The following is a 14,514-nucleotide window of genomic DNA, read 5'->3' on the forward strand; positions in this document are numbered from 1 at the left end:
TAAGTGCCGTTATAAACCGCTGCACTAGGAACCCCAATTTGCACCAACCCTTACATATCGGTTAATTTAGAACCAGATACAAGATAACAAATTGTTGAGAAACGTTTAAAGTACATGTATATGTTTCAGTTTGCTATCCAGCCTCTGAGCCGCGTCATGTGACCCTTGACCACCTGCGTATTGCGCAATCTGGTTAGGACATTTCCTTGTCCGCTTATAGAGATCACACAACCCTTGCGTTTCTTTAAAGCGGACGGTAGCGCGAATGCACCGCGTCTGGTCGGGGCTACACTGGAATCATATGGCATAAGACATGAATTATTTATCTCTAATTGACTGTCTATAGATTAAACACGCTTTTTTTTACACTTTTGTTACGTGTCCATCGTGGAGTGCTCATGTTGAGATGTAAACTATGTGGTCTTTCCTATAACTGCAATGGGCTGCTGGCGGTGGTGACAGCTGCAGACGTTCATCTGTATGTCAGTCCCACGGGCTCTGACCTCAACAACGGGTAAGCTTTCATCAACATTACGTTATGCTGCTATAAAATAATTCCCATTTATAGCTAATAGTAATTTCACTTCTAGATATTCAACATTTATAGATATATATATATGTCCTTCTCGTCCTCTTTACTGTCGTTCGCTGGGGCGTAGCACTGGATTATGTCCATATTTATCATCGTCTTCTTTGTATGGAAAGAGGCTATTAATATCCTTGGTCCGACTGCATTCCACCCGATGAGCGCTTTCAATACTGATTTGGTAAGCACCATGGCTTCTCCCTGGGTGCGTACTGCATCGTCCTGCTCATGCTCTGAGAACAGCAGTTAGTCATCGGAAGACAGTCGCTTCTGCCCAAAACAAGTCTATCTTGATTCGCTAATTCCTAGGATGGGGAGGTTGAACTCCCTCATCTCTGCGGGCAATTGCGTTGTCTTCCCGTCTTCCACATCTATAGCTTCTAGATATCTTTAAATACTAGATAACCGCATCTTTACAGATAAACTATATATATATTTCTCATAGATATAGAAAAAATATAATTTGATACGTACACACCATAAACAGTTATCTATAGCTACAATATAGACCACATGTTTTTTTGTATACAACATCTATAGTTACTATATATACTACATCTATAGCTTCTAAATATACCATATATTTAGCTACTCGATATAACCCATATATTGCTAGTATATGTAGCTACATTATTGCCACTACATTATTGCAACTTGATATACCACACATATATATAGCTACCAGATATAACACAGCTGTAGCAATATAATGGAACACATCTAGATAGCAACTAGGTACACTACATCTGTATATCAACGACACATAACACGTCTGCAATTACCGGAAGTGACACAACCACAATATCTACTCATCTAATAATATAATTAAAATCATTTTTCAGTATATTTTCATACTATTTGTAGTACAGACGCAGGATCCCCTATGAAAACGATACAACATGAAGTCTCAAGGGAGGTCAGTACTCCAGTGCGTATACCATTTTATTTCAATACAGTTGTACACAAAAAATAGTTAACTGTTGGTTAAATATGTTTGTTTGAAGTTGCTGCTATGGTTTTGTTTAATATGCGCACTCATTTGTAAAACAACGCAGACTTTTTTTATATAACTTTCAAGTGAGTTTATTGTATTATAAAGTCTTTCCGAATCTAAGTATCTCCTTATGTTCTTAGTTTTTATGGAATACCAGGATAACTGTCATTATAAAGATTTATTATCAAGTGCTTTAATATTATGCACATATATAGAAAATATATGATAATTACAATGCAAATTAACGCAAAGGCCTAAAATACAAAATGGCTTCACTTTTATTTTTCTTGTGGACTTGACCTAAGGAATTAAATGATTAATGAATAGACAAACATGTATCGTTTGATCCACAACTCCAGCGGCCTACATCGAGTTACTGAAAGGTCATCACGATCTTGCTGCAACGTTGCATATTAACGTCAGTAACGTCGTCATACGTTCATATCAACGGCAGGCCGTATACGTGGTAGGAAAACTACGTTCGGTTCAACGTCAAGTCGTATCCGTACATCTCATACGATCATATCAGTGGAAGGCCGCATATTAGAATGTTCATTATGTCCGACCAACCTCAGACCGTTATACGCGGTAGGTAAAGTAGGTTGAACTTCTGGCAATATACGTGATATGAACATATATCTTCATAACGTCAGCCCATATACATTATATGTATATTAACATGAATGCCAGGCCGTATTTGTGCTATGTAAAGTACGTTCGTATCAAAGAAAGGTCAAATACGTGGTAGGTTCAGTATAGATTTGAGGTAAACAGGTCAAACTCGAAGGTCCATGTTAAAGGGACGTCGTTTCAGCAGAATATATTGAAAATGTTTGGTCCTATGATACATAAAGTTGTATCTTGATTGCCTGGTTAACGATAAAACAACTATTGATTTTGGAAGATCAGGAACTGACACCGGAAACTCGTGTAGGCACTATAATAAGAGTAAGCTTTAACCTAAAATGAGACTTGGTAGAGTTGTTATATGAAAGAAAAGACGAGATATTATGGTTAGGCTACAGGTTTAAATTCAAGGTCACATGAGATGAATCAATAAATAGATTTCTGCTTGATATCTAGAGAACGCTTTGACACATGATCATCTGAATTTGTATGCTAGCTGGTTTCTTTGGAGAAAATAATGAATTAATTTGATTGTGTGTTCAACAAGTCAGAAGTCACGGTTAAAGTTGCTAGTAACAGGGTATATGTTCCCGCACAATATCTAACATTGACATACGGTTGTAAAGTGGGTATTTGGTTAGCAAGTACGATGCGTATACATTTTGAGGTCATCATGTCCAATATCAAGGTCATAGGGACTTGTATTCATAATATGGTTTCCTCGCAATATTTAAACCTGTAGATAACTCTGCGACTCGTACTAATCTTAATTGCTATGATGGTTTCTTGTGAGTAAATAAAGATACCTACTGATTTTGAGGTCAACAGGTCCGAGATCAAGGCTACATAACTTGACATAGAAAACAAATTCCGCAACTATGATCATGCAAATAAGTATAGTGGTTACTGTGCGGAAAGGTTTATGCCTCTTACGTTTGGGATCATTAGGTCAAAGGTCATGTTGCTAAGCTGGTTATTGGGCAGGAAAGGAAGATGCTCGTTGATTTGTATGTCAATAGTTCAAAGATCATAAGGGCTTGCAACATAAAACTAGAATCCTCACATTATATATAGAATTCACAAGACCATATAAATTAGTATTTCAGATGGTATTGACGAAAGATAATTTAGAATACTTTTTTAAATCAAGTAATCAAGATCAAGGTCACATAGAAGGTTTTGCCGTTATTCGAGAAGAATACATATTTATCGAACATATAATTTTATATCGAGTAAAATATTTTGCCAGCAAACGATCGCGTAAAGAAATTTATTCTCAAGCGAGTTCAAGAACATGTGGTTTGTGTCGATTGCCAGACTTTTATGCCATGATCTTAAGCGTTACACATTTTACACTAAGGTTAATGTAAACGACGTCATTGGATCTATATTGCGCAATGACCGTTGGTTCCAACCAATTATGATCTCAATGTTTTTGAAATACAGAGATAGGTAGCGGTCAGTGCTCCCTTAGTCGTTCGATGATGGGATAGAGTACTGTAGCATCCAATTGGTCTGTTCGCATTTAAGATCCACCTTTTATGTCGATGTTTTGAAAAGATTTATCAACACGAAAAGGTTAAATTATTAAAATTAAGCATATTGTAATTCTGTTACTGTAATTATAATGGAATGAAACCATTAGAAAGAACCAATATTTGATGTTATAGAGATTCTACCATTTTAATGCATACACCACTTAAACAAAATATTTTATCCGGCGATTTTGAATTAAAGTTCATCTTTAGATCTTTAAGTTTAAGCAACTGATCTGTAAAAAAAAAAAATGAATTTCTAAAATTTACAAGAAATCATATTTTCATGATGCTACGATCCTACTCGGGAGCGTGTTATTAGTCTCCTATTTAGACACCTAGTACTGGTTCTATCAGGAAACGGACTCGACAGTGTGCATATCTGCCGATAATACTCGAAAGAGCGGTTGGCAGGAAATATTATTTTTTTATTTTTATATAATAAAAAAAATAGAATTTTTAAAATACTGCGTTTTAATGGCGACTTAAATACAAAGTGGCAGCAACGTTGGGAAAAAACGTCGCAGCAACGTGGAAAAAACGTCGGGAAAACTTTCATATAGAACCATTGATACAACCAACTGCATCGTTCGAATGCAACCTCAATACAACGTTGCAGCAACCGTTCAAAAAAAAACGTCGGAGGAAAACTTTCATATACCACCATTGTGACAACCAAACGCAACGTTTGAAGGGCAACCTAAATACAACGTTGCAGCAGCGTTGGAAAAAACGTCGGGAAAAATTTCATAAACACCATTGTGACAACCAAACTGCAACGTTTGAATGCAACCTAATACAACGCTGCAGCAACGTTGGAAAAAAAACGTCGGGAAAACTTTCATATACACCATTGTGACAACCAAACTGCAACGTTTGATGAAACGTCCGGGTAATGTTTTGTATGCAACGTTGTGGCAACGTTCGGTAATGGTTGCGACGTTGCGACCTAAATATTACGTTGCAGCAACGTTCGCACAACGTTTGATGCCCACTGGGACGTTCTTGCAAAGTTGCCTCCCAATGCCACGACAACACGTAAGTCTAGTAACGTTTAGTTAAAAGCTATTTATTTTAGCTCGATTGTATCGAAAGCCTCATGTTTATTGAAACGTTCTCGAGTCCGTTTCCTTGGTTTAGAACCAGTACTTGGTGTTTTTGGGAAGAACACTCCCTCAGTTGAGATCGAACCCGTGACCTCCAGATCGCTAGGTTGACACCATATCCATTGCACCACGGCGACGTAAGTCTACAAAGTGAACCATTATTCATGAACGGATAAATATAATGCCATATGTGATCGCAGTTATCGCCTCGGACCAAAACAATTTTGTTCAAACACTTCGACAATGGTCATACTTCAAGGTATTATCGTTATATGTAATAGAAGCCAATCATCGCTTGTGAATATTAAGTAATTAATTCATAACGCTTGTTTTCGAAACAGCACGTTTATCTTGTTACGAATTTTTAAACAATTGCGTTTTGATGGTTTCAAGGATGGATGAATGGACATAGAGCCTTTACCCAATAAGTGGGTAGGTGTTTTAACTGTTCATGGCGAAGCCTGGTTACGTTTGGTAAAGCGGTACGTTTCTGTATACTCATATACTTATATAGGATACCGTTACACCACAATTTATGAGTGCATCAATGTAAAAGTCCGCGTTATACATTTGCCGGATGTGGGAATCACTAACTATGGAACAATTAAAGAGTTCGGATTTAACGGATTTCAAAACCCAGCGCAGATAGAAGTGTTCTACAATGGGAAACCGCTTCACGTTGCACAGTGGCCGAATGATGCAAGTTTAAATGATTGAGGAAAATAAGTTGGTGGTTGTTTCGATATTTAAATGTATCCGTATCTATGCATAAAAAGTAAAAGCGAACTATTGCACATTAATAAATGCAGTTTTGTTGTATTAAAACGTTTTCTATTTGGTTCGGTATTAAACAACTAGATCGACTTTTGTGTAATACGGAAGTAAATTTTGGTGAATTTTTATTTTTAAATATATGTTTAAATCATCACTAGTTGTAAGTGCCTGTTAAGCTTTGACATTATGAATAAGTAGTATAATGCATGGGGAAATACGGTAAATGCAATGCTGAAAAAAAATTACTTTAAGAAGTATAAAATTTGGTTCATCTTTAGTCCATTACCAAAATATAATATAATAATAACTGTCAGTCATGTATACTTTATGGTTATAGTACTATGTTAAATATATATTCATAAAAGGATTACATTTAATTGCTTATTTACTTAAAAAAGGCTCTTAATTCGCCAACAAAAATACAACAAAAGACATATATTTGGATTGATTTGAAAGATTGTTAATTCTCATAGGTAATATGGATGTGAATATGATAATAATTATTATCATTTTTTTCTGTTTATCGTTGATACAAAATGAAATGCAAACATTTGAAATCTTGTTATTTAAAATAACAAATCTTTGTTTGCATTCTAACACGCATTGATCCGGATCAGTAGACAGGAAATGGACCCTGTCATAGGGGTACACATATCAAGTGATGAGCTCGTTAACATGGATTCTGAGAAGTTGAAAAAAACATGAACCTGTCATAAAGAGCTAAGATCAACTTACTGCCATAAAGTTAGAATTAAAAACAAGAGATGTGTTTGTCAGAAACACAATGTCCACTAATGCGCCGCTTTTAAGCCATATATTTTACCTTTGACCTAGAAGGATGACATTGACCTTGACCTTTCATCGCTCAAAATGTGCAGCTTTATGAGATACACAGACATGCTAAATATCAAGTTGCTATCTTCAATATTGCAAATGCTTAAGTTTGTGACACATACAATGACAGACAGACACATACAATGACAGACAGACAGACAGACAGACAGACAGACAGACAGACAGACAGACAGACAGACAGACAGACAGGACAGACAGACAGACAGACAGACAGACAGACAGGAGACAGACAGACCGACAGGACAGACAGGACAGACAGCACAGACAGACAGACAGGCCAAAAACAATTTACCCCCGATCATTCGATCCGTGGGCATACTAATTCCACGTGGTAATAACACAGATCACAAAGTTACAAGAATCCAACAACTTTATTGCAGCATATGCTGAACAATGGGTCTAGATATGATGATGCCACACACAATAGTGTGTGTTTTCCACCATCCCTTCTTATACAAATTGGGATATCTCTTCTTTTCTCTATCATTTTCACAAAAACAACAGCAGGGAACTCAAAATAAGCAATAAGACAATGACTTCTTTATAACAGTGTATATTTTATTACAATTTATGTGTGACTCTACATGTACAAGACATTTAAATACTTTTGGATGTATTTATCATATTTTTCATACAATTCCTGACATTCAAATTTACTTAATGGGTTTGTTTACCCTCTGAACTTCGGTTGAAAACGCTGCTTGACATAAAATCACTGTGGTTTAAAACCGTTTAAAGCCTGAGGTTAGCCCGATTTTACTGGACTTACCCTTGTATACATGAGGGGGACTTTGTAACATCGTAGGAGCGACTGTCCGCCCTGTCAATTCTAGCATAGGAGCCATTGTCCGTAAGAGCGATTGTCCGGATATCGAGTAAAAACCTGACTCCTTTACTGGGAGAGGCAATTTCAGGGCTGGACACGCGCCATCTGACTCATAACACCATGCCATTTAGGTGCCTTTTTAAGTCAGTTGGAAGTGTAGGCAGTATTTTGTCCCTCTTTTCTATTTTCCAACTGGCCTCCTGTTTGGCCAAGGAACTCCCCGGGCTTGTTTAGCGGACTGTGCCTTTTGCGTCTGGTTGCGTTCTCTTGCAGCTCAAGTCCGCTCAAGCGCTTGCCACCCTTCTCTCTAAAGGGATATTCCAACTAGGCAAAGTCGCGGTCCGGGCCTTATCCCCGTCGAAAATGAGGTCAGTAACTGGTTATATAGCAGGAATTCCGGAAAGTTAGGCTTTAAAAGAACTTAAAACATGTCTTATATTCAGCTTTGCAATACCTACCTCAAACCTTCTTATTACAAATTTGGAAAGAGTTGTACCCTCCCGCACCGCTCCATCTGGCTTTCTGAGACTGGTCAAAACATCTGTCCTGAGGTCCAAACCGGCCAGGTGTTTACAATTACAATTACCAGGGCTCTGGGCACATAGCTAGCAGGGGTAAATGTCAGTACCCTAACTTATGTTGTCGCTGTATAGGTTCCAATTTTCAAAGAAGGTGTACCAACTGCGGCAGCAAGCACTCCGCACCCTACCAGGGTTGCCCCTCCTATAAGAGAGCTATGAAAAATAGCTACTCATGCCAGTTGCCATGGCGTCACCAGGTCCGAGGCGGCGAGCAGGCTATTTGCACATGATACTGAGAGCCTCAGAGTGGGCACCGGAGACACCTCCACCACAACCGGTTCCAAGTCACCACCAAAACATGCCTCACCCGGTAGTAGCGTGCCCAATACCGGGAGGACATGTCAAATGGTTGAGGGGTTAGTTGGTAAGAGCACCCCTCTCAACCTTCAGAATAGGAAAACCCCGCCCGAGGTTACTCCCGTGGATACATTGGCATGGGAAAATGTTGGTAAAATAATTGTAGTACGACTTAGTACTGTTGAAAACAGGAGAAACTCGGATCAAACACATGGATACATTTAGCTTGCATTGTCAGTATACACAGTTAGAGAGGTATATGTTTAAGTAGTGTAATTACCTGTTGATTCAAACTTTAAAGTTTAAGTGCAAACTTTTGTGCAATCAGTATTTGGAAGTAATTATTAAAGTGATATTATGGGCATTTTTCTCTGTTGAATTGAGCTGAAAAGAATTAACAGGTCAAAAGAATTAGTTAAAATGTGGTAACTGACAAATTATCTACAACTCATCTTGCTACCAGTTGTTTATAAAAAATATATATTATTTTCGATATTTTACATGACTCACCCAGTCCTCTAAGCCGAAATGATCCGTAAAACAAAATTGATTCATTGTCGTATTAACGAATCTGCATGAAAGCTACATTTAGACTCACATCGTACATCGATTCATTTCTGTCGTCAGTTGTCAAAACGAAAGTACGGTTGATATTCAAATGGATTATTTTTCTTATTTCCGGGATATTGTTTTAGTATGTTAATGCTGCATTAACAAATATAAGTGTATATGAAATGAAACACCAAAAATAAACAACGGTAGCGATAGACCCCTATAAACTGTTAGATGCCCATAATATCACTTTAAAGCCTCTATAACGCTCAAAATCAACGAAAATTTCTTAAAGCGAGACTATACCATTTTTATATGTGTTAAATTGTAATATAGTGAAAAAAATAGGTTACAATGACACAAAATAGGCAAGACAAACTATACATTGAAGACGAATTTCATAAAATGCAGCAGACATATTAGCGCCCCGAGCCGATTGTGACGAAGATATTTTGTACGTATTTTCCTTCAATAACCAAAGCATTCGTCTTTTTAGGATTAGGATAGGAGTTAGTGTTCGTGTGTCATATGAATAGATATCGTTGCATGAATTTAAAATGAACCGTTAAACTAAATTTTGATTTACATCGTACATGCATGATATACATGCTGGCGAATTCGATTGTACAAACATTTTCGATTTCAGAATTAAAAATCTGGCTTATTTCGCATTTTTTGACACAAGTTCTTATATTTTATTTTAATTTATATTGAAATATATGTAAAATAAGGTTTTTACACATGTTATATAAATTCATAAATATTTGATTAAATCGTATAGTCTCGCTTTAAAGTATTTCGTAAAAGAAAGTTAAACAATTAAAAATAAGTGTTCCTTATGGCATTTGCCGAAATTTAAACGCAAGATGTGGTCTGGTAAAATAGATATAAAATGCTCGTTTTTATTAATGTTTTGCAAGTTTAATCCCATTTTAATTTCCCGCAACGATATCTGTTCCTATGATACATGGAACCATTTTATTGTTCGTGTGTCGTATGAATAGTTATATTCGCGGGAAATTAAAATGGAATTATTTGTGTCACAAATAAATAAAAGCGAGCATTTTGTATGTACAAAAATCTTTGTAATCATATCACAACTAGCGTCGAAATTGTGGCTATTGCAATAGGGAACACTGGTTGTTTAGGTGTTAACATAATTTTACAAAACATTACTAAATTTTCGTTGATTTGGAGCGTTATAGAGGCTTTAAGTTCATTGAAGTGCAATATGAAATAAATTGGGCACTTTGAATTTGATTGATAATAATTATTTTGAATAACCGGATCATCAATTGTATAGGATAGTTACCAAAGACTTGCCACGATTCTCTTTAAGAACATGCTGACAGAGCAATCTAAAATATATAAAAAAATAATTTGCAGACAGCTGAATGTCTTGTGAAAAATGAAACAGCCCTGACACTGCTACAGTCACAAGCAGCATTTTTCCGCAACTATGTTAGGGGACGTCTGTTGGCCTCTGGAGACAGGCATACATATTTATGTAATGCCCCGGAGTTTATTTACCCCAGAGGAAAACATAAGTGGCTCAACTACGATGTTTGTGGGCGTTTTGTTCATGAACAGTGCAGTGGAACTAGTGTGGTCATGAAGGCTTTCGATGTGACATATGCAATGCCCAGTATAGTTGCTGTTGCTGTTTGGTGTTTATGTATATATATATATATATATAACTCATATATGTGCTAAAATGAATTTGTTCATATTTGATAGTGTTTAAGACAACAATAATTAATTTAATAGATTTAAATTGTAAACCATAAATTCATAACACAACAACAACAATAAGTACATATTTATTTATTAATTCATTGTTTGTTATATTAAAGAGTGTAAATTATGTGTTAAGCAATATCATATATGTGTTTCCTTGGATGTATTAAATTTTCAAAATGTGAAAATAAGTATAGATTTGTAACGTGTTCGTCTTTTATTCGGGATATATACGATGGCTCCAAACACCAGTGGTATGTTTCAACACACAGCTTTTCCTGGGGCTTTCCTTAGCCGTTTGATTAGATAATCAACTGCCTCAATTTAGACTGGAATCAATGAATATTTACACTATAAATGATTTGTAATTTTTGTATCATTGGTATGATGAACGTTTAATCAATTTACAAGCCGGTTTCATATGCCATGTGTGACTTGGGTTGACTTGGGTCGACTTGGGTTGACTTGGGTCGACTTGGGTTGTCTTGGGTTGTCTTGGGTTGACTTGGGTCGACTTGGGTTGTCTTGGGTTGACTTGGGTTGATTTGGGTCGACTTGGGTCAACTTGGGTTGTCTTGGGTTGACTTGGGTGTCTTGTAATGACTTGGGTCACCTCGGATGTCTTGATTGACTTGGGTCACCTCGGGTGTCTTTCACTTATAGCAACGAGTCTGCAGTGTCTCCCCTCTGCGTTACGCAAGGAAGACAATTGGTCAGTGTAGTACAAGCGACAATAAGTAGCTTGACAAACTCAGGCTGACCTACGAGACCTGACACGTGCAATAACTGGAATGGAAACCTGCGACCCGGACTTATATATGAGTCTCAAGCTACCCAGCAAGCTATGGTATGTTATGCGCAATGTTGCTTGGGTCACCCCCACTTAAACAGCATCCAAAGTCACAGAGATTTCCCTTGCTCAGGCTGACCTAAGAGACGAGAAACGTGCACTGACTTATATTACCAAAGGAGACCTGTGCCCGGACTAGTATGAGTCTCAAGATTACACAGCAAGCTATGGTATGTTATGCGCAAAGTTGCCTGGGTCACCCCCACTCAAAAGTATCCAAAGCCACAGATACTTCCAATAGTATATGGTCTCTAATGACTGTAACGTATTAAACGTTGTGTTCTGTTCGACGATCGAACGCAGACTGCCCGCTCCCGTTGTTGTTCTAAGTTTATTTTCAGGTCCCACGTCCCTTCACGGAGTCATTTTAGCTGGACCTGCCCCTGTGACCTTTCAGGGGAGAAAATTTAATTTAGAGCCAAAGTAGGTCAAAACTGCCCGCTTCCCCTTTTTTTAAATTAGAGTTTATTTACAGGTCCTACCGGTCTCTTCACGAGGTCTTTGAGGTCCGACCTGAACTGCCCGCTCCCCATAAGAGCAGCGCTTTAAATACTGATATATATACCACGTGACCCGCTTGCTAAAAGACATCACCCTACTATTTCATTTCATGTTAACACAACCCTACCGTTTTAAACAGTAATTGTATAATACTGTGGCTATATTATGAAATACATATTGTGCATCTTAACAATTGACTTGTATTATTAAATCATCAAATTATGTACATAAAAATACAATGATCAATCCAGAATACACACGCTATTTGCGTGGAACTTACCGAATAGTCGAATGCTTGCCCGCGAGAAATGTACTTTCGTTTTGGTGTAAATAATAGGAAAGAACTCAAAGAATAATGAACCTAAAGGATAAAGAACCGGCAAAAATCGTCACAGATTGTAATTTACTAGTAAACATTACATAAGAAAAAAATTAATAAATACAGATCCATTTAGATTTAACAAATTGTTTTATCACAGAGTGCAAATTGATTAAAAAATAAAGTATAGAAATATCATATATTTTTTTCACTAGATGTGTTATATTTTTTAAATGTGTTAATGAATGTATTGACTATTATTACAAAATTATATCCAGAAGGAGGTTTAAAACATAATAGATTCATTTTCTTTTGTTGTCTCTCTGAAGTGTTCATGTATACGTAGATTTGTCACTGGCAAAATAAATGGATAACTATTATTAAATTAAAATACAATAATTGGTTTTCATAAATTATAAACACGTGGCAGTCACTTTCCTGAAAACTTGACAAATTAATAAACGAACTTTGAAAAGATACATTGAAAGCATTTATTGAATTTTGTTGAAGAAAATAACCATTTAAATTTCAGATTTTGCTTCAAAATCATCTATTTTATATACCAGACACAACAATTGGTTACGAATCGCATTTTTTAAATCATGGTTCGAAATAGGCGTTCATTTTGTAGAGGACTTAATGCACAATACTTAACTTTGAGCAGGTGTTATGAGATTTGTGCAAAGTATTTAACTTTCATCTAAGCTACTCATTTTTCCAATATATTATTTACGCAGTGCCATAAAACATGAAGCTCAGAAGCTTAAATGACATCAGTTTTGTGAAGCCTTTATCCCCTCAAGCCTACTTTCCATCTTAATAATCAAGAAGTGTACACAACCTATGTGTGGTATATTTACCAAAAACGATTCTACGCCAGTGTGTATATATAAATGGTCGAAGATGTTTAATTATATTGAAATAAAAGAATAACGATGTATTGTTATGTTACTTTCCGTGTTACACGTTATACAAATGTATAGTGTTTTTTTTTATAGTACATACATAATCATAGTTACAAACTTCTTCTTATTTTTAATTGGATATGCCGCTACATGCAACTGTTCCTTTTATGAAACTAAATGTGAAACTATTCAACATATAATTTATGAATTTAAGCATGTCAGAGAGTAAAACTATTTTTTGTTATATTCCTTTTACGCACGTTTTTAATATACCTTCATTTATCCTAGCACATGAACATACCTAATTGGCCTTTGCATGTATAATTTGTTTTTGTAAACATGTTTATTTATAATTGTAAAATAAACAAAACAAGAAACATTCTGAAAGCTGTTATATCGTACCTGTCATTGCACTTACATGCACTTAATAATATTTATTATTTTAATCATATGCGTAGAATTTAAGAATGAGAACGATAGCTACCTCTTTACCAGTTAGTTGTGATATTGGACTTTTTAAAGACCTGTATTGTCAATTTATTCTTAAAAATATTGTTTATATTTTAATGTAAAAGCTTTTAATGGTAAAATGTATAAACATGTGTTTAAAATGCAAAAATGTTGTGCAAACTCTGCATGATGTGACGTGGGTTGCGCTCTACCCCAAATCTCTTGACGAACGAGGAAAATATAATACGTTGAACGAAACATCCTTACGTGTCTAACACTGTTTCCTAGCAAGCAGTCCGTATAACGTTATATAGGAGTACATTGGCAAAGCCAACCCTGGTCACTCTTACAGTACATTGGCATTATATCTTAGTCAGGCAAAACAGAAATTAAATACATAACTGAAAGGTATTTTACATAGACTATTCCGACATTTATAACGAGTACGTAAATAATAAGTAAATTATTGATCGTATTGAAACTCTTGGGACTGATCAACAGATAACAATTAGCAAATATAACACGCCGACAAGATATACCAACCAGATAAACGTAGTATCCAATCTAACATTGTTCTCGAAAACACAAATGTATATTTATGAAACTTTATAATGAACTCTTTAACACTATTTTTACACGTTATCCTTTAAAATCCGTAAGCGCATACTTCACAAAAATGAATCATATTTTTCACTCAGTGATTAGTTATACATGGCCTGTGTTGGATTGCATTTTTTGTTTTCATATGCCAATAAATCATAGTATCATGAGATTTTATCGAATGTCTCGTCTTAGAGAAATAGTATTGTACGACTTACTTTTTGAAAAAAATGATAATTTTCTTCGTATTTGTGTAAAGCAAATATTTGTGAAAACTTTGTTCGCTCGAGCCTTGTCTTTTATTCAATAATCGAGGAGCAATAACATGAACGTTGTCATGCCTTATATGTAAAACATGTAAATTTAATCGTCTTTGAAAAATATTAATTTGTTTTTCCCAAAATAGAATATTGCAATTG

General features: G+C 35.9%; 1 protein-coding gene across 1 annotated transcript in view; it reads left to right on the forward strand.

Moving 5' to 3' along the window:
• The first annotated feature begins 439 nt into the window (after positions 1 to 439).
• The window catches only part of LOC127863458 (uncharacterized), a 95,344-nt gene continuing 81,269 nt past the window's right edge, over positions 440 to 14,514 (forward strand). The window contains exon 1 of the mRNA XM_052402990.1: positions 440 to 514. The gene's annotated coding sequence lies outside the window, so the exon portion shown is untranslated. The remainder of the gene's footprint in view (positions 515 to 14,514) is intronic.

This window comes from Dreissena polymorpha, unplaced genomic scaffold (genome assembly GCF_020536995.1).
Source record: "Dreissena polymorpha isolate Duluth1 unplaced genomic scaffold, UMN_Dpol_1.0 chrUn009, whole genome shotgun sequence".
NCBI classification, from domain to species: Eukaryota; Metazoa; Mollusca; class Bivalvia; order Myida; family Dreissenidae; genus Dreissena; species Dreissena polymorpha.